Source organism: Dermacentor andersoni, chromosome 2, assembly GCF_023375885.2.
Source record: "Dermacentor andersoni chromosome 2, qqDerAnde1_hic_scaffold, whole genome shotgun sequence".
NCBI classification, from domain to species: Eukaryota; Metazoa; Arthropoda; class Arachnida; order Ixodida; family Ixodidae; genus Dermacentor; species Dermacentor andersoni.
In genome coordinates this window covers 6,026,876-6,051,667 of record NC_092815.1, presented here as the reverse complement: position 1 = coordinate 6,051,667, position 24,792 = coordinate 6,026,876, and the positions used below count along the sequence as shown (strand labels likewise).

Here is a 24,792-nt window from a genome sequence, read left to right as displayed (position 1 = left end):
TATCGAAACGTCTAGACTCCTCACCATTTCGACAGGCTACTTTACTACACACATTCATTATCTATAACTCTATTTACTACACGTTCTGAATGTTTTCATATTTCAATATTCATATTTCAAGATAGTCATATTTTCCCAGAACTATATTTGAGTGGACTAAGCTGTCTGACAACATAGTAACCGAGAATTCGTTGCATAGTTTCGAAACCTACCTTCAGTGACAGAATTTCGTTTTGGCCGAGATTGTGTCTATAATTTCTTTTCTCCCGTTTTATGATTCTACTTTCACTTTTTTTTTCATTATACAATGTTTATGCTTAGCGTTTTAAAAATGGCGGCGCCTTTCATGTCGTGCTCGATAACTTGTTCTGCATCGTCTACGCAGTTCTCCTATTTCTATTTCTCTCCTGTGCAGCTACATGTGTACCACGATGCTAATATCCTGCATATGAGACCGCAGTGTTTATAAATAAATAAATAAATAAATAAATAAATAAATAAATAAATAGGTGTGGCGACACACAGTACTGTATATTGCCACAGCTGCCGAAACACGTCGTGTACGAGATGTGTATGTTCTCTTCATTCGCGCATCCTCTGGACACGCTGCGTCATCTAACAGCGCTTTCTTGAATTTTAATCTTATTTCTTTCTTCGGCCACCAAGCTGCTACAAAAGGGAAGGCATTTCCTGCAGATCCCAATTTAGTCTGCTACAAAATTTGCTCCAAATGCTCTTGGATCATTCCCATTCGGAATATATATAATCTTGTAGCGGCAGAAAGTTATCGTTCATCGCATAGCAACAATGTTGCTTACGCAGGGTGTTTCAGCGAACCCTTTCAAAAAATTTAATGATTACTGTGGCAGATAGCACAATTCCAGTCCACGAGCTGGTCTACTCGAAGAGGACATTACTTGCACAAAAAATTGAAATTCATAACCTACTGATTTACAAGAATTCACTGATTAAGTTTTTAACTAATTTACTCATGCCACGTATTGCAGTTTGCAAATTATAGTGTTGGAGACTGCAAAGCGTATCCATTTAAAAAGAATTGAGTGGATGGCACCATTAACAAGATATGCGCCGTCAAACTTGCGGTAAAATGCACTGTCGTTCTACTTACTTTCTTAAGAAAACATCGTTTCATGCATTGAAGCTCAAACGTAACTGGAACGCCATTGCATTTCTCCGCAAAGTTCGCGAATTAATATCTCGAAACTGGTGTCATCCTGTGAATTCGTTCCATATGGATCCGCCTTGCGACCTGCCGGGCTAGAATTTGTGAATTGCAAAATGTTACCATAAGGTAAATAGTTGCAAACATAATTAGTGGATTTTTGTTAATTAGTCGATTACGCATTTCAATTTTCTTCTTACATAATGTGCGCCTCCTCGAGTAGACCAGCTCATGTACTAGAATTGTGCTATCTGCCAGAGGCAACTAAAAAGAAACTCTGAAAGTTTTCGCTGAAACATTCGGCATCATAAAAGCGAGCACGCACCTACACTTTCCCCAACGCTTCCCTGGTGTCAGCTTGGCTTTCGGACGCTGTGCACTGATTGTATACTTTCCTTTTCAACGATAACGGTGAGCTCCCTGTCAGGAGCTCACGATGTCTACCGTATGCGATCCAACCCATTTTCATCCTTCTGTGAATGTCCTTCTCATGTTCAGGGTTCCCTGTGATTAGTTGACCTAGGTAAACGTACTCCTTCACAGACTCTAGAGGCTAACTTGCGATCTTGAACTCTTGTTCCCTTGCCCGGTTATCATTATCTTTGTCCTCTGCATATTATTCTTCAACCCCACTCTTACACTCTCCCTGTTAAGGTCTTCAATCATTTGTTGTAACTCGTCCGCAGTGTTGCTAAATAGAAAATTGTTATCGGCAAACCGAAGCTTGCTGAGGTATTCGCCGTCGATCCTTACTCCCAAACCTTCCCAGTTTTCTAGCTTGAATACTTCTTCCAAACACGCAGTGAATAGCATTGGAGAGATTGTGTCTCCTTGTCTGACCCCTTTATGTATAGGTATCTTCCTACTTGTGCAGAATTAAAGTGGCTGTGGAACTCCTGTAGATATTTTCCATGGTATTTATAGGTAAGTGGTCTGTACTCCTTGATTACGCAATGCCTCTATGACTGCTGGTATCTCTACTGAATCAAATGCTTTTTCGTAATCTATGAAAGCCATATAGAGAGGCTTATTGTACTCTGCGGATTCCCCGATAACTTGATTAATAGCATGGATGTGATCCATAGTAGAGTATCCCTTCCTGAAGCCAGCCTGTTCCCTTGTTTGACTAAAGTATAGTGTTGCCCTTATTCTATTGGAGATTATTTTGGTAAATGTTTTATATAATACTGGGAGTAAACTAATGGGCCTATAATTTTTCAATTCTTTAACGTCTCCCTTTTGTGGATTAGTATAATGTTTGCATTCTTCTAGGTTTCTGGGACCCTTGCAGCCGTCAGACTCGTCGTATAGAGAGCCGCCAGTTTTCCTAGCATTATGTCTCCTCCATCTTTGATTCAATCCACTGTTATTCCATCCTCTCCTGTCTGTTTTCCCCGTTTCATGCCTTGCAAGGCGCTTCTGACCTCATCTCTAATATAGGAGGAGTTTCTCTGCGCTGTTCATTATTGTTTCGAGTAGAGTACTCCTGACTCCACTGGGTACTGTACAGGTCAGTATAGAATTCTTCCGCTGCTTTTATTATACCTTCGAGATTGCTGATGATATTACCCTGTTTATCTTTCAGTGCATACATCTTGGTTTGTCCTGTGCCAAGATTCCTTCTCACTGATTTCAGAATGTGTCCATCCTTTACGGCGTCGTCAGTCTTTCTCACGTTATAATTTCGAATATCACTTATTTTCGTTTTGTTGATCAGTTTTGACAGTTCCGCCAATTCAATCTTATCTCTTGAGTTGGACACTTTTCAGCGTAGCCTGCATTAAAAAGTGTCATCTTGCTGAGCGCTTGCGAACAATTGCCGCATGTAGATCGCGACCAGCAGACAAAAAAGCAAATGGAACACTGCGCGGCATTTGCTTCCTCCGCGCGCGAGGAGTGGTTTCACTGCAGAGCTGGAACATAAAGCGGACCTATGCGCAACTCTGCCTCCTGAGGGAGCATATAGAGGGATACTAACCTCACCTAGGGTGCCTCGATGCGCGCGCCCTCCTCCGCCGCTCCGGAGCGGCGGAGGGGGGCGCGCGCATCGAGGCACCCTAAACCTCACCGTGCTCCCAGCGCCGCCGCGTGGCAGCTGCGGCAACATAGCATGCTCTCCCATAGCGTTACGGTGGAGTTTCGTGACCAGTGCCAGTTAAAGCCCCTTAAACTTTGTAAAGTAGCAACACTCTCCTCCTCCGCCTTCACACCTCGTTTCTCCTCTCTTTCACGCTCTCTCCTCGACCGTGGCGCCGCCTACACTGCTCGAGCTTAGCAACGGCGCCAACATGCGCTCCTCGCCACCCGTAGACGCTTCTCGAGCAAAAATGGCACTGATGCATGGCGCGAGGGCCCACGTGATGCTATTAGGTCAATAGCGACGCGGCGTCGGCCAGAGCGCGCGATGAGGAGGCGGCATTCTTCAAAGCGTGGCACTACTTTACGAAGTGTAAGGGGTTTTAGTGCTAGTAGGTACAGCGGGGCGTAGCACTTGCGGAGACGCCTGACGTGTGCGCGCATGCTCGAGTAAGAGCTGGTGCGAGAGCAGAAATGTGGGGACTTTTGCTCCTTGAATATATGACTCCGCCACGAGACGTTCGTTTGAGGGATCGCCAGTCGTTTGTACGCAGGCGCGACTAAGAGAGGGCGCGAGAGAGAAAATCTGGGGGCTTTTGCTACTTGAATATGTGACTCTGCCTAGGTACTACGGAGGAGGCTTCTTAGCACGTGTTGTAGGCTTTTGTCCCTAGGCGTGCGGCGAGAAAGTCTGTCCGACGTACCTTCAGAGGCAAAGTTCTGACTGGTGTTGCAGAAGTCGCGGGGCGCGGTGGTGCTGAACTTAGCGTCACAAGTTGGCGGCTGGACGTATTTATTAAAGTGAAAGCTTTACTGGCCGCGGACTTGTGATTTCGCCGTGGCCGTGCTCCGAGGAGGCACATGACGCCACGCCGCGTTCCTCGTCGTTGCGTTCGCCTCCGTTCGCTTAGCCAGCTGCGTCGCATGCCTGATAACGTGTCGGAGGATTGGAAAGGAGAGCTCGCGTGCGCCGCAACCGCAGTTGAGGCGGCAGTGCGGACGACGACCACTTTGATAAGCAGGAGGAGGCCTGGAATAGACATCGGAACGAGATGAAGAAGAAACGAATCGCCCAGGAAACAGACGAACAGCGCGCCGAACGACTGGCTAAACGCCGCAACATAACTAGACAACCATACTAACCTGGATTTGCAATCAAGATTAACCAAGGCTAACCATGCTATGCCTTAGCTTTCGCTACGTATATCCTGGCATAGCCGAGCTAAGCCACTGCCATTTTTATTTTTTCAATCGTGTTTTTACTAATTGTAACAACGTGTAATTATTTCGCCTTATTGGCGGCGCCTCCGGGACACCAACCGAAGCCTCCAGGACGCCGCCTGCGCGTGCCAGGGGTGCATCGGTTGTCCGCGGACTGGCAATTTTTTATGCCAACAGCACCTAGCACGCTTCGGCCTCCGCGGCCTCAACCCACGGGCCGCCATGCTTCCAGCTTTGATCGCCCCGCTAGCCCTTGGTTGCCCTGGAGATCCTGCGCCGCCTGCTTTAGTATAACGTCAGGTGCTCTCCTGAGGCCTCCGTTTGCCGGTTACATGTGCCGTCCTGGAGCAGTGCTTGTTAAAGTCCAACCTATCGTCGCGACGAAAAAAGCGACCCGCGATTTATGCAACACCAGTCAAAACATTGCCCCTTGAGACACAGCGATCACCAAATGGAGTGTCCGTGCCCACTGCCTCACCGCGCGGGCAGCCAGAAACAAACTCCACTGCACTCCGCAATGCCGGCACGTCTAGGGGACAAACGCGTACAACACGCGCTAAGAAACCTCATCCGTAGTGCCTAGGCAGAGTCACATATTCAAGGAGCAAAGGCACCCAGATTATCTCTCCCGCGCCCGCTCACTCGTGCCTGCGCAGAAACGTCGAGCGCCGCAAGAAACGCCACGCCCCGCTGTACCTACTAGCAATTGAAAAATCGGCATCGCTTTTCAAAGGACCTTAGAAGTAAATCAGAGAGCTGTTGGAAGATTAGCACTAGGTGCCCATGGTAAAACCACAAACGAAGCAGTACAGGGAGATATGGGCTGGGCATCGTTCGAAGCAGGGAAGCTCAGAGTAAAATCCTATACGAAAAACGCCTGAGGAAATTGGACGATAACAGGTGGGCAGCTAAGGTATTTAAATACCTATACATAAAGAGCGTTGACTCACAATGGCGGAAAAGAACTAGGAAGCTAACCAGTAAGTATGCCAGACACGAGGACGGAGAAAGACAGAGCACTAAACGACTGGTTAAAAACGCGGATGGTAAAAATTGGATAAATTCAATGGAAAAGAAGCATAGTGTTGAACTATATCGATACTGGAAACAGCAGACCAGGAAGGAAGCGTTTTACGATAACTCAAGAGGCAGTGCCCTACTCTTTGAAGCTAGGTCAGGATGTCTTAGAACGCGCAGCTATAAAAAGAAATTTAACGAAGAAGGAGACACATGTACAGTGCTCACGGATTGAAATAGGACACGGAGCATTTAGTACAACCCTACATATGTGCAAAGTACGCGAGAGCACAATGTCATGTTGCTAGGAATTTGGTCACCAAAGGTGACGAGGGCTCCGATGTAAGTGTACGCGCCAGAATTACGTCGATGTGACACGACCTGCAGCCGGTTGAAGCGAAAGTATGCGCATTACTTAGCCCTAAATTGACGCGTTTCATTCCGTGAGCACTCCGTGTACTGTGTGTACAGTGTACTGTACTGTGTGTACTGTGTGTACATTCCGTGTACTGTGTGTGGTAAATCTGTAGGAGCAATAGAACACCTCATACTAAAATGTGATGGTATCCATCCCGATGCCAATGCGGGCGCAGTCACGTTTCCTGAAGCCCTAGGGTTCAGAGATAACAATAGTCATTAAATAAATATGCGGTGAAGATGAGCAAAAACCCATAGGAGGATTGGTGGCTCAAAATCAGAGAGGTGACATAAGGTTAAAAGTGTAGGAAGAAGTATTTGAAGAAAATGGCGAATTTTAATAACTTACAACACAGTTAAGCAAAAATAAAAAGCAGAGCATGGTGGCAACTGCCATGACCCCGTTTCAAAGGGGACGCTCCTACCTTCCATCCATCCATTCATCCATAGTGTCGCTTCAGCGATGACGCCACTAGACGACGCTGCGATCGACCAGCGTGCTTAGCGCGTGAAATTTAAACATGTGTAAAACTTCCTGCATTTATAAACTAAAACGCTCTCAAAACACAATATAAATTATTAAAATTCGTGAAAAATAAATAATGCAAACTGTTAGGATACATCAATAACTCCGTCGAAGCTTGCACGTTTCTAACTACAGCTTAAACCGACAGAAAGCTGAGCTAGTTGGTAAAGATTCATTATGCAAAAAAGGTGAGGCGTGCAGACAGGACACAAAGAAGAGAATTGGACAACACGAACGCCGACTATCAACTGAAGGAAGCACTGAGGCGAAAGAAAGAAAGAAGACACAAAACTCATCTGCGCAAGCTCTGGTATGGTATATCACCACGTGTCAGTCGGGTACATGTGCCGGTCTATATGAGAGATAGCTGTTAAGGCACTTAATCTCTTCCTTATGTAAAGTAATCGAAGGCTGACTCACGCACGCACTTCCACCATTATAGATATGTCATGCCTCTACCATATGACGCGTATCTTCAATCATGGGCCTGCACAAAATCGCGCATTCATCTAACTCTGGCGTGTAGTTACAATCTTGGCAATGTAGGGAAAGATTAGATGGCGATCCACCGACCTTTTATGTTCCATTAGCCTCTGATTGATACACCGTCCCGTTTGCCCTACGTATAACTGGCCACAGCTAAAGGGAACATTATAAACCACACCCATACGACAGTCAGTAAAACTGTTGTTCTTATTGTGCTTCACTGGACAAAAATCTGTTCTTTTTTTGCCTTTCACCTGCTCCTTTTTCCTCTGCACGGCAGCGCATATCTTACGTAGCTTATTGGGAGCAGTGAAAGCAACATTAACATCATATTGTAACGATGTTAATAAAACGACGATATTTATTAAGGGCGAACTTGTGCCCACAAGTCACTGCGGTCGTGAAGAAATCCCCGGCAGTCGCGTTCTCAAAACTGGCCTCGAAGCGTCTTCCTCCTCGCGTGACACCTCGTGCGCGTGGCGCATGCGAGCCGGCTCCAACTGGCTGCCCGTGCCGCGATAGAAACCTCATTGAAATGGAAAAGATTCGAAGGAGGCGTGGTCGGAGCCTAGGGCCCCACTGGCCTCTGCCGCCTGCCTGACGTTGCTAATTAAGGACTTTTGTCCTGCCAGGCCGGAGCGGGCGAGCTGTGCCTCCCGCTGCTCCATTGTGTTACTGGTATTTGGCCTATGAGGGTGCTTATATAGTGCACTCCCAGGTTATATGTATTAGGGTAGGTATGCCACCAAGGACAGTTGGCCCTATAACGAGTGGGATACATGGCATTTAGCAATTTTAAATGGGGGAATACCCCGGTCTGTATTTTACGCCAATCGGCGGCCTCTTCCCCGCTGGGTGAGGCCCGCCCGTGCCACCAAGATGTTGCTGAACACCACTGTGCGGCGTGCACAGTGGCCAATACAAAGGGCGCGAAACTTGAATGTCACCAAGTTTGTCGCGGCAATATCTACTTGCAACTTTTTAAAGCCTGTGCGATACTGAATGAATGTACGGAATAGCCACTACTATTTTTTTTCCCTATTACTGCTTTCTGTAATCACGTCCGTGCCCCTCGAAACCGACTTCTTTAGGCGTTCAGCCACAGTGGCCTCTGTTACGCTATTGGATAGCCTGCTTCTAATAGGCTCCGGACCTGTGCATTAAAACTGGCGCTCATTTTGTGCATGCAGAATCTGGTGAGAGAAGACTTAAGGCACGACATGGGAATTCCGTTTTTTACTACTTTGGAATGCTTGGATTGAAAGTTTAACAACGGCTTCGAAGATCTTGGGGAGTACTGCCAACAAGCGTGATTTTGTTCGAAGACCAAGGAAATGTCTAGAAACTGAATTATGCGTCGCTGAGGAAATTCCTTGGTAAACTTTAATCCTCCTCCATAAAGTTTAAATTGCTCACTTACTGAGGTAGCAGCGGAATCGAATTCTTCCCTATTGCAGAAAATCAGGTAATCATCAACGTAAAGAAATATCTTGATAACGCAATCACCTAAGGCTTTCTCTAAGCAGCTGTCAACCTTACTCAGGTAAATATCGCTGAGAATAGGGGCAACTTTTGAGCCAATACAAATGCCTGATTTCTGCAGAAACACCACATCTCTCCACCCAATTAGCGTGGACTTTAAGTACATTGAAATAATTTCTAGAAACGCTCCCGTGGAAACACCGCATATATCAATAAAAGCCGACTCGCGCACTTGTTCTTTGATGCACTCATTTACGGAATTTAGCAACTCGTCATGCGGCGAGGAGTAATATAGGTCTTCGATATCCATAGTAAAAGCGGTACAATCACCAGTATTTTCCTCTCTCAAATACTGAACTATTGCCTGAGAATTACGCAAGCAAAAGGGGTCCGAAAGAACTAGTGAAGCTGAGCAGTTCTGTCGGTAACTAGCGACACAGACCTGCCACGTCCCTTTCTCTGACACTATAGCACGAGAAGGAATTTCTTGCTTGTGGGTCTTCGCCGAGAAAAATAGTTCTAAGGTGAGGGATTTTGCTTTCTTCACATTAGAGACAACCCCATCAAGATTATGTCTTGACAGGAGGTCAACCGCACGTTGCTTAACTGCCGAGGGCTTGTGTTTTACTGGCTGTAAATTCTTTTCTATGGCTGAAATCGGTTTTTCTGAAAACATCTCATCTGGCATAATTACGAAATAACCTTCCTTGTCAGATATTACTGGTCTAAGTTTATGCTCCACAGGTAATTAACTAATGGTCGGACAGGGTCAGGCGTCTTAAAATGAGAATTTGATTGTTTAATGCTTGCAATGCAATCTGAAATACAGCGCGAGCGCTCTTCTTCCGGGACAAACCTGGTTATGCAGCGCGGTATGCTTGAAACGTCAACGGGTTTTATGTTAGGCTTAAAACAGTGCTTAGGACCTAAAGCAAGGGTTCTTCTATGGTTATCACTTACGATGGCGTCTCCAAGAACCAGTACGTTATTTGACGGTGAATTATTAGAAAGGTGTTTCCTCTTACTTTGTTGAAGCTCCGGAAGTTTCGTCCTCCATAGGAAGTCCGAGTGTTGCACGGCTAACTTATTCCAATCGGCGTAGGGGCGGTTCCAATGGCGACCGTCTCCAAGGGTCTCGCAACGTACCTTTAAATACTCCTGGTAGAACCTAACTTGGCGCCATGATTCAGCGGAAAGAATAGCTCCAATCCTCCTGGCATGTCCAGTTGATGGTTGAAGGAAGCCGCACATCATTTGAACTTCCAGTGGGACTACACGATTACGAGTAAACCACGACATGGTTCTAGCGCGGAAGATACATATCGCAATTAAAGGGAAGCTGAAAGGTTTTCCAGAAAAAATGAGTGAACATCTGTACATAATGGCTTTCAACACTCCGAATTCGAATATCGTATCGAAATTGAGCGAAAGAAAGCGCAAATGTATTTTATTTCGACCAAAAGTGCAGCAGCGGACACGCCCAGCTCGCGCGTCTCGCTTCCGCCTGTGACTGGTCGGGCACCTCGTGACGTCAACTCTAGTAACCGACCGCTGCCGCTACACATGAAGCGCGGTGCCAGGTAGTTTGGTGCTGTCTTTCTGAGACGGTAACGGAAAATTTAGAGAGACTGCGTTTTTCTGAGGAGTTCGGCGTTACTCCCTACATGTACGAGCCGATTGCGAAGAGCCGACCTCTCGATGAAGCAAACGATGCTGGTGCGAGCAGTGCTTTCGACGCGAACGAAAGCAAAGTCTTGGGATCTCCTCGTGTTGGAAATGCTCTTTGGCGAGTATGTTTTTTGCAAAGCGATCTAGTGATCTCGCCGATCTTTCGCCGATCTAGTGAGCTCGTTTCCGGTCAAACAACTGTAGTGTTGTGTTCCTGCATGCCTCCTCGTGGAACGTAAGCGGGAATGCGATCGTCGGCATTTGTGCGCTGTCCAAAGCTGTCGGCAATCTACAAAAACGGTTTAAACGCGTGAAAAGCTTCCCGGTTCATGCAGTACGTGTAGTGACCTTCATCTGTTGACTACCACGTTGACTACCACTCACATTGATTACCACTCACGTTCACTACCACGCACGTTCACTACCACTCTACATACACGCAGACGCACCAACAAAGGAATGCAGGGTTGATCGAAGCAGATTACGATGGCACGCACGCAGAAACAAGCGCGGTCAGGCACGGTCGCGGACGCTGCGAAGGAACGAAACACTAGAGTTGACGTCAAAACACCGCGGTTTCCGGTCTCCGCTCGCATCGTCAGCGTCAGCAGCAGCGCGCGGCATTCGAAGGGGGGCGGAGCTACAGCGCAATTTCAACCGACGATTACGTCGCTCCTAATTGGAAAAAAAACCCCAAATTTTTACCTACATGGTTTATAAGGTTCCCGCATCCGTATATGAGCGTCTTATTGAATTCGACAGACTCTTCAGCTTCCCTTTAAGGAAGCTAACGAAGCAGGATTGTGCAGATAAGTAGGGGAACATGGAAAAGGGCTTAGAGTACTAGAAATGAAGCTTATAACGACAGAAAGCTGAGCTAGTTGGTATAGTAGACCGGCACATGTACCCGACTGACATGTGGTGATACCATTTCAGAGCGTTTTGTGTCCTCTTTCTTTTTTTCACCTCAGTGATCCCTCCAGTTCAGTGGCGTAGCTCACGTTGGAGTTCGGCCTCTTCACAGAATTTGCCTAGGGATCAAATACATGAACAACTGCATTGCCATCGCCAAAGATGCTGCAAACGAATTCTTGGACGCTGCGTACTCTCAAGACAAGTAATATATGTATTTTTTCATAAAAGAATATATTCTTATGTACCAAAAATTGTGCCAGAAATAACGGATACAAATGCTTCCACGTTTTTTTTTTTTTGTCTGTTTAACAAGAAAGAAAATAGCACACGAACTTTAGAACTATGTCAGAGCGAAATCAGCAAAGCAGTGCATACCGCGGATGTCATAAATGTAAAGGCCGTGAAATGAACAAGTTGAGGACAAATATCTTAATGAAACTTTGTCATTCAAAAACATTGTTTACATTTTTGTACATATGCAACTGCCACGGAAAAATCTCAGTGACGCTGTCCTTCTTTCCAATGTACTGCGCAAGAGCAGCTGTCACCGGTTGTGTATTGTAATTGCACTGAAATTGTAGTCGCAACAGAAATCACATATAAAAAGCAGCAGTTATGCAAAATATACATTAGAAATACGAAGTACAATGGAATACACAAATGCAAAGATAAAGCTTGATAAAAAGCAAAAAAGTGTGTCTGCAAACAAAGCTCACTGCATGTATCCACAAAACCTCGGCAACAATATATTTAAATATACTTATAAGTATCCAATAAATCTAAGTAATTAAGCAAAAGTCATTGTATACACGCCGTTTCAGCTAACTTTAGCCCGAGGTAAAAAATATGCCGATGCACTCTAAGACGACGCGACCAAGTGCATGTTGCTCTCTTTTGTATGCAGTGTGTCACGGTATTTTTTGTATTTTGCTTAATTAGATTTTTAGTCAAGAATAATAAATCAACTTCTTAAGTGACGAAGCTAGGAAAAAGATTTAATTATAAAATTGCAGAGCGGTTTGCAAAACGTCCGAATAAACAGTTTCTGTCTCTTATATCTCTTAAGTATTAGTGTATTTCAGCTTACTGATGAAGCCCGCGAAATACAAAACACCAAGTGACATGCCCGCATGCGCGTCGTGATTGCACTCCTCCCAAACATTCCGCGAACGCTGACGCTTAAAAGGCGACAGGGCAGCGACGTAGGCATTTGCGCTAGCGATGTGCTCCCCTCGCGACAAGCGATAAGCAGACTCAGCGGTTATCGCTTCTGCTGACGGAATTAACAGGTCCGTTATTTCGCGACAGCTGTAAGCAAATTGAACATCTCTAAATAAAAAAAAAAAAAACTTAGTTTTCAGAAGGCTCAAAATGGTAGAATAAAGGTATCCTAACTGACAAGACGCAGTCTTTCAATGAATTTGCGTTTATTTTGCATGCACTTTCACAGCAAGCGCTCGAAGAGGTCACCTTCTGCAGCGATACAACACTGGGATCTTCTGAGAAAGCTTGCTGTCGCTGCCTTGAGCAAAGTCGGTGAAATGCTGTGGCAGACTTTAGTTATATTCTCCTGTAAGGCTTCTGGGGTCGTTGTTTACGCCGTGTATATATACGTGATCCTTCACATAGCCCCACAAGAAAAAAGTCAAGAGGTCGGGTGACCTTGACGGCCACCTGACAGGCCCGTTTCTCCCGATCCATTGCCTTGATCAAGTCAGGCTCGTACTTGACTGTGGGCCCCGTCGTGCTGATACCGCATTGCGTCAAGCGGGGCTTGTGGCATGTTGCAGGAGAAGTCTTCAAGCGGGCCTTTGAGCAACTTGCCAGCCAGAGTGTTAAAAAACAGTGGGCTAATGACTGTGCTGACATGTATTCCACACCAAACGTTAAAAGACCACTGATATTGGTGTCGGGATATTCTAGCCAGTGGGGATTTTGCTCACTGCAATAGTGTGCGTTGTGAATATTTACTTGGTGATTTCGGGAAAAGTTCGCCTCGTCAGTCCGGAAACCTTAATGAGAAAGTCAGAATCCTGCTCCTCCTGAATCAAAATCCAATGCGCATAGTCGAGTCTCTTTTGGAGATCCCTTGACTCCAGGCATTGATGCAACTGCAGGTGATAAGGGTGCAGTCCAGCTGTCTTGAAATTTCAAAGGAAAGCATGCTGGCCGCAATCGAATGTCTACTTTGGGCACCTAATGTGGCACCCAAGAAATATCGATGAAAACGTTATCCTACACTGGCGAGATAAAAGACTTTCCGTAGATGTTGCGATAACATTGAAATGATAGTGATGCCCTCAAGCGAACGCGTTGCAATATGTCGAGTCCCCCAATGGTGGCGGCGAGCGACGATTGCTTCTTTTTGTCGCCTGCTAGCCAGAAAGCGTCCAAAACTCTACGAGGCCAAAATCTGCTCGGCCAGAGAAAAACGAACGCGCACCAAAGTGCGCCGCGCGGTTGTAAAGCCAAGACGTGAAAAACGCATCACCTCTGGCTGGCTCTGGCAGAGCGCAGGTAGCGAGAACAGGAAAATTAAAGAGACTCAATGTGTCTTTGCGAATAAAAGCCAAAGCAGAAAAAATAAATGAGAACGCAGTTACCTTTGCTGGCTTTAGCGTCTTGACATGGATGCTTTGGCGCAGGTGAAAAAAATGTTGATATTCTTTTCTGTGTCATGATGGCACAAATGAACCATGACAACGCTTCGTCTCATAGAACCTCGCTGCGTGCTTTGTCAACTTGTCTGATTGTGTGTTTCTTTGGCATGTCTGGTTGTATGGTCCGATGTACGACTTTAGAAAAGCCAATGCACCTGTGGCTTCAAATGTTTATAAGAACATTAAACTCAGAAAGATCCGGAATTGAATATAAAAGCACGACTTTAATAGCAGACTTGTAAACCACGACTTTGGAAATGTCAATGTACCTTTCACATCAAAAGTATGTGATCTTTATACCCATAAAATTTCGGAATTCAAACCCATGCGGTCCGTAGATACCGCGGCCTCTGTGATATGCCACGACGAACCCGTTCGCCATCATAGCGCCTTTGAAACTTTGTGCTGGGATGGGGATTTTTTTTTGGGGGGGGGGGGGTTATGTGACTTCAGGTGCGTGGGCATTGCCACGAAATCCAGCCCGAGTTCATAATCTTCGCGCCGAAATGTCTTTTCGAGCATGAAAAATACATTCTAGACAAAATCCAGAATGATTTCCGGCGTCGGGGGTTGTTTGGTCGGCGGCCCATCACAGCACAAAAAAAATTTCGTGGGGGGGGGCATGACTTCCGCGACAACCATAAGTGCTCATCCCGGAGGCCCTGTGTTGCATCATTCATTTTCCTCTATATGTTTTCCTCTTGCCAACAATGACTGCAGCGACAGATGACGCTGCAGTAGAGCGGCGTGCTCCAGCACCCCCGGCCGTTATCACAAAAAGAGGCACGTGGCACGTTTTCGCCACCGGACGAAACAGTGTCCAATTCCAGGACACCATAATTCCCATAGAGGTAGTATCAATAATTCCTCTACGGACTGTGTTTGTAATCTCGGAGGCTGTAAATTTCTAGACGTACGGCGGCGCCTGCTACCATTCAAGCTCTAGTGTTGCATCTGGTACTCTAGTGTAACGCTAATGAGTTCCAAAATGGTGGCTTATGGTGTCTCGCGAGCGTTACGTTCGGCGGCTTTTCCAGTCAAGGGTTTTAGCACTTAAATCCTGAACAGGCTGCCAAACTTGTCGTAGAAGGGCAGAGATCGTTCCTTAGCGGTCGCCTTCACCTGAGAAATGATTAAACTCGTAGCCGACCGCACGGAAGAGTCGCATTCAGGTAAGCAGGCTGGAGTGTCGTGCAATTTTGTCTGTTTAACCAACGAGATTAGAACATGTTAAGTATGTAATAAACCCGCTAGTGGTTAATTTACTCAGATTTCCTTGCACTGCTTAAATCTGCGGAAAGCTGGGAGCGTTGTATCTCGCAAAAAGCTAGCATTTTTTCCCTCGTGTGGCCTACGGCTTAATAAGAATGACAAATCGATAAAACAATTTTCTCCTTGGGGAAAACGTGGGGAACAATTACAGCAGGAACGAGGCGTCTCATTTGAAGTCGCTGCACCGGAGTAAAGAGGTCGGAAGTAACATGCAGTATATACAGCACCGCGACAGAGCGTGTCCGATCTCCATCACGTCGAATCGAATCGCAGGATGCGTTGTTGTTGCATGCCTGTAAGCTATGCCCCAGCGCGCAAAGAAGGAAGACGCCTGAAAAGTGTGAACCGATTTCATTATTGTCACGTAGCGATGTTGCTGCTGTTATTGCATACATATGACCGCGCACTTTTGTGAAATGTAGTGTTCATTGTTACACTTGTTTACCAGAACAACGGTTCTCAAGTCATATGAATTCTCAAGAAATGCAAACAGCAGATTAGTGCTTTGCCAGGCAGCTGGTGTTGCCCTATGACACACCTAGAAATATAATTTCTACTGATATGCTGCTGTGGCCCAGTGGAAATTAGTTGAATGTGTCGCTCTATGCACTTAGTCATGTGGACGTATTTGCTACGTTAGTATGTCACACATTTATCACATCAGATGTAAAGCCACAATCTGTGCATGTGGAGTGCTGATGAATGAGACTCTTTTCATGCCAATTTTCATCTGCAGATGATAAAAATATTGGCAAAGTGGAACGGCCAGAGGACAGAGCGTCCACGCCAACCCAAGTGGACAGCAAAAGTGTGACAAGTGACGCCGCAGCGTCGAAGCCTGTGAAAGAACAGCAGGAACCGTGCTTCCACCGTAGTGCCCTGCTGCTTGCACACCGTGGAGGAGTTCATGGCAGGCCACGAAGCCTTGCACTTCCGAGAGAGCTGGCCATCAATGTTGTGGCCAAAAACCCTCAGCAGCTGGGCACTCCTGGAAGCAGCAAGAGGGCGGGTCCTTCGAGGGCTTCCATCTTGAAGCAGAATCCGGCTCCCCTTATCGTGGATGAGATAGATGCTGCAGAGGAAACTGTGACAACGAGCTTCCCAAATAAGGCTACAGGGAGCAGCAGGTCGGGACCTCAGATGTGTCCTGTGTGCAAAAAAATAATCAGCAGTGCCAGCAACTTGAGGCAGCACTACACCATATGCCACACGTCCTCCGAACGGCCCTTCCCATGTGACATGTGTCAGAAGCGCTTCAACACTGAGAGCAACCTGAGGCAGCACCGGCGAACACACACGGGTGAGCGCCCCTTCCCATGCCCACATTGTGACCGTTCTTTTGGCACATCTACAAACTTGAGGCAGCACGAAAGAACTCATACAGGTGAACGGCCTTTTGCCTGCTCCGAGTGCCCTCGTGCCTTCCAGACTTCCAGTAATCTCCGGCAACACCTGCGGATACACACCGGTGAACGACCTTTCCCATGTCCCGAGTGTGGCAAGCGTTTTGGGTCATCAGCAAACCTGAGGCAGCATCGCAAGACGCATGATAATCACCGGTTGGAACAGAACAGGCACGACCTCCTCGTGAAGATGTCTGCATGTGACCAGACTTCAAAGAAGGGCAGTGAGGAGGACCCTGCAGAAAGTGAAGACGAAGCACCTCGGCCAGACACGGTCATCCTGGTGGAGATGGATGAGAGGGACGAGTCCCCTAATGGCACTGAGATGATTGTGGGCTACCAAAGTGTAGCCGATGGAACTGGTTGACTGCTGTAGCGTGCAGCATCGTGCAGCTGGAGTGCTTTTGGCAAGGTGTTGTGCTCAGTCTGTACATAATATTGTGAAGAGTGTCTTTCACTAATACAATAACGACATTGTAAAAAGAAAACATGGAATCACTGTGTTGCTCATTTCACAAGCTTCGAGTTCAAACTGTAGGAAATTATTTTGTGTGTGTGTGTGTGTGCGCATGTATGGCGAGGACTTGTGTGCGAGAGAGTTTGGTGCATAAAGCAAGCAACTATGGCTTTCGTAAAAGTCACAGATCTATAAATTTAATGATATTGCTACTTAGAAGCTTAGTAATAAAACTGAGGGCTTCTGAGCTTGCACTACAATGACTCGAGACGTAAACTGCTGTGCACTGCACCGTCGTTCATTGCGAGATTCAGAAATACGAATAACCTTGCACATATCCAGAAATGCAAATAATGCATTTGCCAATAAGGAAGCTCAGCAAGTCGCTGCCAAATTTCACCTAACAAAGTAGTAGAGCTGCAGCTGACCCAGTGCAAGGATTCTGTATTTAATGTTTTGAACAGTGTTCTGGAAACAATACTAGAATCTAGATGTGAAATGCCAAAGAAATGGTCCAAGCATTATTGCACAGCACTCATTTTGAAATTACAAAGAACCAGTGCTATGAAAGATTCTATACGGCATGTAAAATGGGCTACCACAGGATACTTCTGCTGAAACAGCACTGTTAGTGTCGATGTGGCGATGTTGGTTTTGCTGGTTAAATTAATTTCATGCCAACTAACCTTGTTCACTGTGCTGCTGGTGCCTTCATTCCTGAACATTGGTGCAACCTGAGTCCTTTGCATCAAGGCACTATAAGAAGAAGGTAAAACTGTTAACACCTGATGGGACCAAAGGGGTGCAGCGGCTGCATTACTGGTGGCCGATGGCTACTGATTATAGAGGGATCATTTAGCATGCCTATGCTGTTGTAGTCTGTGCATCATTGTGTTTAGCTTTGTATTGGCAAGACCATGAGTGTGGGTGGCAAGATCTCAGGGGCGAAAGCATTGGTGTAGTGACATCATTCTTCACCAGATAATGCCGTGCGCTGCTCTTTTCAGTGACAGGATTTGTTTTTGCTTCTGTGAGAGGCATTAGCTGTGACATCAAAAGAATTTCTACCACTGTATACATGTACACGAGAAGTGTCAAGAATTTCAGGAAGTCAAGGAAAGAGCAGACAGCCTTGAACAAAACTGTAGGCTCCCTGCTGAAAGTACAAAAACGAATATACGGTCCCACAATTATTTAAGAAGTTCTTGCACAACCCTATACAGGACATTTGATTAGTTACACGTTTGCAAAAGGGAATGTTGCTGCTATTACATAATAAAATTGCATATCACAAGGTGACGCAAATATTGCAAGGTTCACAAGCAGAAGTAATACTTGTGGACAGCTCTAATTCGGTCTGTTGTGTAATAAAATAGTCACTTTATATGCAAAGTATCATTGATCAGCTTTGTGCAAACAAAGATGCCAAATGAGGAGATGAATTTGCCAGAAGCAGCTTGTAAACTGTTTTCATATGGGTCTGCAGCCTTAGCCACAGGAAAGAGAGTAAAACAATTCAAATACTTGGCTTGAATTTGGAATCTTAAACATACACAGCGCTCCTATTAAACAATGTGTCCTATTAAACAATGTGTTTTCATGTATCTACCTTCAATTATGTAAACAAAATTTAACCAGCAAAGCTTTCCCAGTTAGCGCACAGCAGCATCTGCAATGAAGCTAATTTACCTAGGGCATTGGAACTTTCTTGGTACGTGTGTCGTGTGCTTGCATGTGTGTGTGTGAGGGAGCGATGGCTCTCCGCTGACACATCGATATATTGGCCTGTTTCTCTAGCTTCATCAACCTCGAGGCCTGTGCTGCATAAATTCTAAATACCACCGAGTCAAGTACAATTCATTTTTTGTAACCAATGGCTCTGAGCCCTTTCAGATAATTTGTACAAAACTGTGTAGCATGTGAACTTGGAGCTTTTTCTCATTTAAACTGTCTACAGGGACAAGTATACAGCTTTAGCTGAATTCAGCACTTTTCATCTCGTGGTATAAGCATACTGAAACATGCTGGTGGAAATGCTACCAACCTCATTATTTTTCTATTTCTTATATATTTATAAGAGAGCTTTAGCTTGTCTGTAAACATATTGCCCTTTGAAGAATACTTGTTTGCAGGAGACATTGTGGGAAGGGTGCTGGTAGCGACATCTTGTCAGGCTTTTTCCAAACACGTTAGAAGCACGTTTATGTTACGCAGGTACCCCTATTGAAGGAAAAATAAAAATTAACCGTATGTTCAAAGCTACGTCACTGCCATTGCTTCACAACAGAAGCCGGGTACAATACAGTTGGTCACTGCAATAATAACTTTGTGATTCTTAACTCTCTGCGCTACAAGATGGTATCACCAAAGCGGCCGCTCGCTTATATGCCTGCAATAATTCTCTATTCCACGAAGGGTAACACGTATACTGAGCAGTTAAGTCTCTCTAGCTTCAGTCCTTAAGATCAATGTTTGCGCTGTTTGTGGTTGGCGCTGTTGCGTTCTCCAGGGTAGTATACCTCACCATTGCCGACCAGTTGTTGCGATGCCTGTTTCTCGAAGCCCGACTGGCGTTACTATTGGGTAGTATGGCGTTGTTGGCGGGCTGCAGGGGTCCGGTAGACCATGGCGACCAGGCAAGGACGAGACGATTTCTAGTGCGGAACTTGCACAGTTTATTCAATGGTTGGTGAAAGATAATAAGAGAATGAAGTGAAAAAGTACATTGCGGGGCCCTTTAAATAGGCCCACTAAAGTCGTAGGCGAGATCTTGCTCACGTCAACATCACGTGACAGGCACCTAGTCCCCATCGGTGCTTTGCGGCTGCTCCTCTCGTGGATGAGGTCGCACGTCCCCGTTGTTGCTTTGCGGCTGCTCCCGCACTCTCAGGTGAGCCTGGATGGGCCCGCCTCCGCAGGTATCAACCCGCAGGTCCGGGATCGTAGGTGCTTATCCTTTCTTCTAGGTGACGTTGGTTCACGAAAAGGGCGTCTGGTTGTGGGTGGGCGGCTGACTGTGGATAGGCGACTGATCCATTCTTCTAGGTGGCGTTGGTTTGCGGAAGTTCTCCTGTAGAGCTTGACAGTTCGTGGAAAGGGTTCTTCTAAAGTTGCACGCACACAAAGGGGCCTATAAGCACTGCGGGGCGCCAGCCAGACCGGCAACCCCTCGAGACAACCATAGCAAATTACGAATCCATTCTTCAATTTGCTTAGGCATGCACACACACGAAGGGGCCTGTAAGTACTGCGGGGCACCTGCCAGACCAGTAACCACTCGAGACAATCACTACAAATTGGGAATTCACCCTTTATTTCGATGAGGCATGGTGGTCGAGCATCCTTTTTGCCCAGAGTGCTACACGCCAAACATAACAGCGCATCATAGCCTCAGTTGCTTTTGCACCATAAAACCCTACATAACTAACAATGGTTCTTGTTAACAAGCCGCAGAACCTTTAAGAAATACATTGCCTTAAATGATGCCTGAAGTAACAATGGCGATGATATAAGCATACAATATGAAACGCGGTAAGGGCACATGCTACAAAGCTCGTTCGTTTATCCTTTACGGTGTATCTGAATCTTTAAATACCTTCATTAGGCTACATTACTCACAACAGAAACATTGCATGTTTCTTAGCGCCACCAAACTTCCAGCCATTCCTTAATATAGCAGGGTTTCGGTACGAGGTAGTTGGTATTTCATTGCAAACATCACTTGCAGCGCATGCATGCACATATGTAAGCGATGCTTGCCTTATAGCCTCACATGCAGGTTCATTTGCATTTCTCCTACTGTCCTTAAAACCTAATATCTCTGTAGGCTAACTACTTCCAGCTTTCTTGCCAGATGGATACTCTGATGACAGTCCACTAGGATGTGTTCAATGGTTTCTCCACCATTTTCACATGCTATGCACAAATCGTCATCTGAAAAATTTCTGCTATAGCTATGCATTGTTTAGAAGAACTGCCGATATATGCAGCTTCGAAACGAATAAAACCAGCTGATAGCTTGCCCTTTTTCCGTCTACCTCACTGCTTTCCTGTGTTCGTCCTTTTATACGCTCAACTCTTCCTAACATAGCCGTGCATTCTCAGGCACCCTGATCTGGCTTCCGACAGCACGGCACTGCCCTTTGAACTATCATATACTTCCAATTTCATCTCTTGCAGTTTGACATTGTCGTATTGCTGGCCTCCTCTCCATTGTGCCTCTTTGGTACACTGTTTCTGCATCTCTGACTTCATATTTTTCCCTGCTGCTGTCCGCCATCCTAGTGCAATATCTACTGGCTCTCTCCACTGAGACCAGGATGCGCCTCGCCCATCCCCGGCCAACTGCATGCCTCTCCCCCAAAAAGAATTCCTGGCCATGCCACTGCAACATATCTGATCTGCATGGACCTTTTGCTGTAGATAGCAGTCTGCCTCGTAACCCTAAGACCAAAGCCAATCACTTGACAAGCACCATGTATGTGATACAATTGCAAATGCGAACCATGTAAATTACACCATCCACATAATCAAGAAAAGGGCTGACAGTTGGAATAGCACACTGGTATAAAGGTCAGCCTTTCTGAGGCACCTTATCCCTGACATAATAGTTCTGCGGAAACCCGCATGATGGAGAGAAGTAATTAATAACGGGAAAAGGAGACATCCACCCAAACGTAGCAAATTGCTACAAAGGAAACCAATACGGGTTCCTTGAAAGAAAAAGCCTCGCAGTTGAAGAATTCGTTCTGGTCTGGGACTTGAACCCGGGACCACCGCCTTTCTGTGGCAGCCGCTCTACCATCTGACTTAACCAGGCAGCTAGCAGATGGCAGGGCAAAGTCGAATTCATCAACAACTCGAAGCAAATGCAAGAGTTTGATGTAATAGTTCTACAGAAACCTGCTGTGTTTCTGCAGAACTATTACGTATGAAACATATGTATATATGTTCCATAGTATCCACATATATATATGTATATAAGTATATTACGTATGAAACATATGGATCAGAGTCGAAGCTATAGCGGTAGGATGTTGAGTGGTCGTGGCAAAATCGTGTAATGTGGCCAGGTAGACCACACATATCGGTTGTCGGGGGTGTGCCACTGTGCACTTGCTGTGTGGGTACCTCGGCTGGGTGCAGTGGCACAGCTGATGGGAATGGCGTAACGGCCCGAGACGGCGGTTGTGCAATAGCCTCGGCATTGCTGAGAAGTGCATTCAGCTTGGTACAGGCAACGGGAGTCGTCACCGGCGGAGTCTCGTGGGATGAAGGAAGAGCTGTGCAAACTTATTCCTGTATGACCTGGTGAAAGTTGGCAGGCAAAGGCGAGGGTGGTTGCGCGGCTGAGAACCGCAGCAACCTCAGCATGGACGAACTCCTTCACTACAATATATATACTCCGAGGCTGTCTTTGACAAGAATAGTAAAGATTGGTTTGATAAGTTGGTACCTGTACCTTGAGGTGGTGGTTCATTCTCAATGTGATACAAGGAGGTTATAAAAACACATCATGTTTTAATTGTGAATTTGTGCAATAAAGGGGTAAAATCTCTTGTTGACATGTCTGGCCAATCAGGGCACGTGTTAATTTCTGATATGCTTGCAAGGAGACACAATCTCTCCGATGCTATTCACTGCATGCCTGGAAGATGTATTCAAGCTATTAAATTGGGAAGGCTCAGGAGTGAGGATCAACAAAGAATATCTCGGCAACCTTCAGTTTACAGATGACATTGTCCTGTTCAGCAACACTGGGGACAAATCAAAACAAATGTGCAGAAGACAAAGGTAATGTTCGATAGCCTGGCAAGGGAACAACAGGTTAGGATCGCTAGTCAGCCTCTAGTGTCTGTAAAAGAGTATGTTTATCTATAGGTCAATTACTCACAGGGAACCCTGATCATGAGAAGGAAATTTACAGAAGAATAAAAATGGATTGGAGTGCAAATGGCAGGCATTGCCAGATCCTGACTGGGAGCTTACCACTCTCATTGAAAAGAAAGGTGTACTATAACTGCATTCTACTGGTGCTAACATATGGGGCAGAAACTTGGATTCTGACAAAGAAGCGAGAGAACAAGTTAAGGACTGCGCAAAGAGCGATGAAACGAAAAATGTTAGGCGCAACGTTAAGAGACAGGAAGAGAGCAGTGTGGATCACAGAGCAAACGGCAATAGCTGATATTCTAATTGACATTATGAGAAAGAAGTGGAGCTGGGCAGGCCGTATAATGCGTAGCATGGATAACTGGTGGACCATTAGAGTTACAGAATGGGTGCCAAGAGAAGGGCAGCGCAGTCGAGGATGGTAGAAAACTAGGTGGGGTGATGAAACTGGGAAATTTGCAGGCGTGAGTTGGAATCGGTTGGAACAGGACAGGAGTAATCGGAGATTGCAGGGAGAGGCCTTCATCCTGCATTGGACCTATAAATAGGCCGATGATGATGATGCTTACAGTACGGGAAGCAGCAGCTACAATAAAATGCACAGGTTGGTTTTGCATGGATTCAAGTAAATATGAGAGATGTGTTTTTCATGGGTATATCACAGATTGATGAAGCACACTCGATTTTTGATTCTTTTTATACAGTAGAAGTTTAAGAAAAGCTGGAGCCCACGAAAAATTTTAACACAGAAAGCTGTGTTGGGTTATCAGTATTAGTCATGTAATTGATGTGTATTTGCCTTGTGAGATTATTTGTCACATGAATACCTATGTACAAAATAACAGGCTTAGAAAGAACAGAGTTAGTTTTGCAGGTAATGTGCTAAAAGCACTAGCTATAATGTCAAGATCCCTTCATCTTTGCTGATGTTATGTTTTCAACTAGTGATGACATTAGTCTATCTGAAGTGAAACGGAACTGCCAGGGTTTGTTTTAAAACAAAACACACAGCCATCAAGAGAAAGCTTAATGTTGGACGTTAAAGGCCAACTGTGACGAAATGTCACTTGAGCTAAATTGCCTGCAAATGCTTAGTATATACTATCAATGTAATCTTAGTAAAACTGCGGGGCTGGTAATTGTCCAATTTTCTTGCTAGCAGCCTTTGAATAGTGCCCAAGCAGACAACGCATGCACCTGGCGGCAAAGCGGTGGCGATGCGGAAATGGTGAACATTGGGGCACGATTGCCGATCTCTCAGTTGCAGTGGTGCCACGGCTGCTGATTTACCAGCAGAGCCACTGATGTTTAAGATTTTCTGCCGATTCAGTGATAAGGCATTTGAATCTACTGATATTTTGTTTGTTCTATGGAAACAAAAGCAAAATCTGCTACTTCTCCTGTACTGAGTTTATTTTAATGCAGTGCCACGTTGCGATCGAAAAAAAAAAAGGGGGCGGGTAGGCTCAGAGCTTATTCTTGCATTTCCAGATTCTCAAACCTGGCACTACCTATGTCTTATGAGCAAAGACGGGGAAAGGGCAAGACGGTGGAAGTGAGGGCACAAGTATGAAGCCACAACCAATGACTCTTTTTGAGTGCAGTCAGGGCGCCGCTCGGTGCTCAGTTACTGCACAGTGCACGTCACCCATTGCGTCACATCAATACACGCATGAACAGATAGGCTTCAGCGTGCACGCCTCAGTTACCAACACTAAAGCTTTCAGGTACTAACTACCATCCGACGCCTTTGAATAGGCCATCGCCAGGTCTCAAAAGTTTTTAAATGCGTGCTTGGTTACGGGTTTCGGAAACTCCAGGTTTCTCAAAAGCAAAGCCAAAAATCTCCAGGTAGTTTTGTGCAATTTATCAGAAGCTGCAATAATACTGCAATTGAGCGCTAATATAAGCGCTGAATTCGTGGGTTCTAAGACGGAGTGCAAGAATTGAAATAAAAAAATTCAGTGCCCTTCCACCCTGTGAAGAAGGATGAAGCTGTGGGCCCCTTGATGGCGACTGCACCTCCGCCGCGGGTCGGCCCGGCATTTCATTACCTTCGGGATCGGCCCACGTATGTGTCTGCACATGGACACGATCCTGGGGGAACTAGCCCTCTG

At 45.8% G+C, this 24,792-nt stretch overlaps 1 protein-coding gene across 1 annotated transcript in view; it reads left to right on the top strand.

Annotated features, from left to right (window-relative positions):
• The window catches only part of LOC126542918 (galactosylceramide sulfotransferase-like), a 168,965-nt gene extending 153,217 nt beyond the window's left edge, over positions 1–15,748 (top strand). The window contains exon 9 of the mRNA XM_072286105.1: positions 15,660–15,748. The gene's annotated coding sequence lies outside the window, so the exon portion shown is untranslated. The remainder of the gene's footprint in view (positions 1–15,659) is intronic.
• Positions 15,749–24,792: the final 9,044 nt, after the last annotated feature.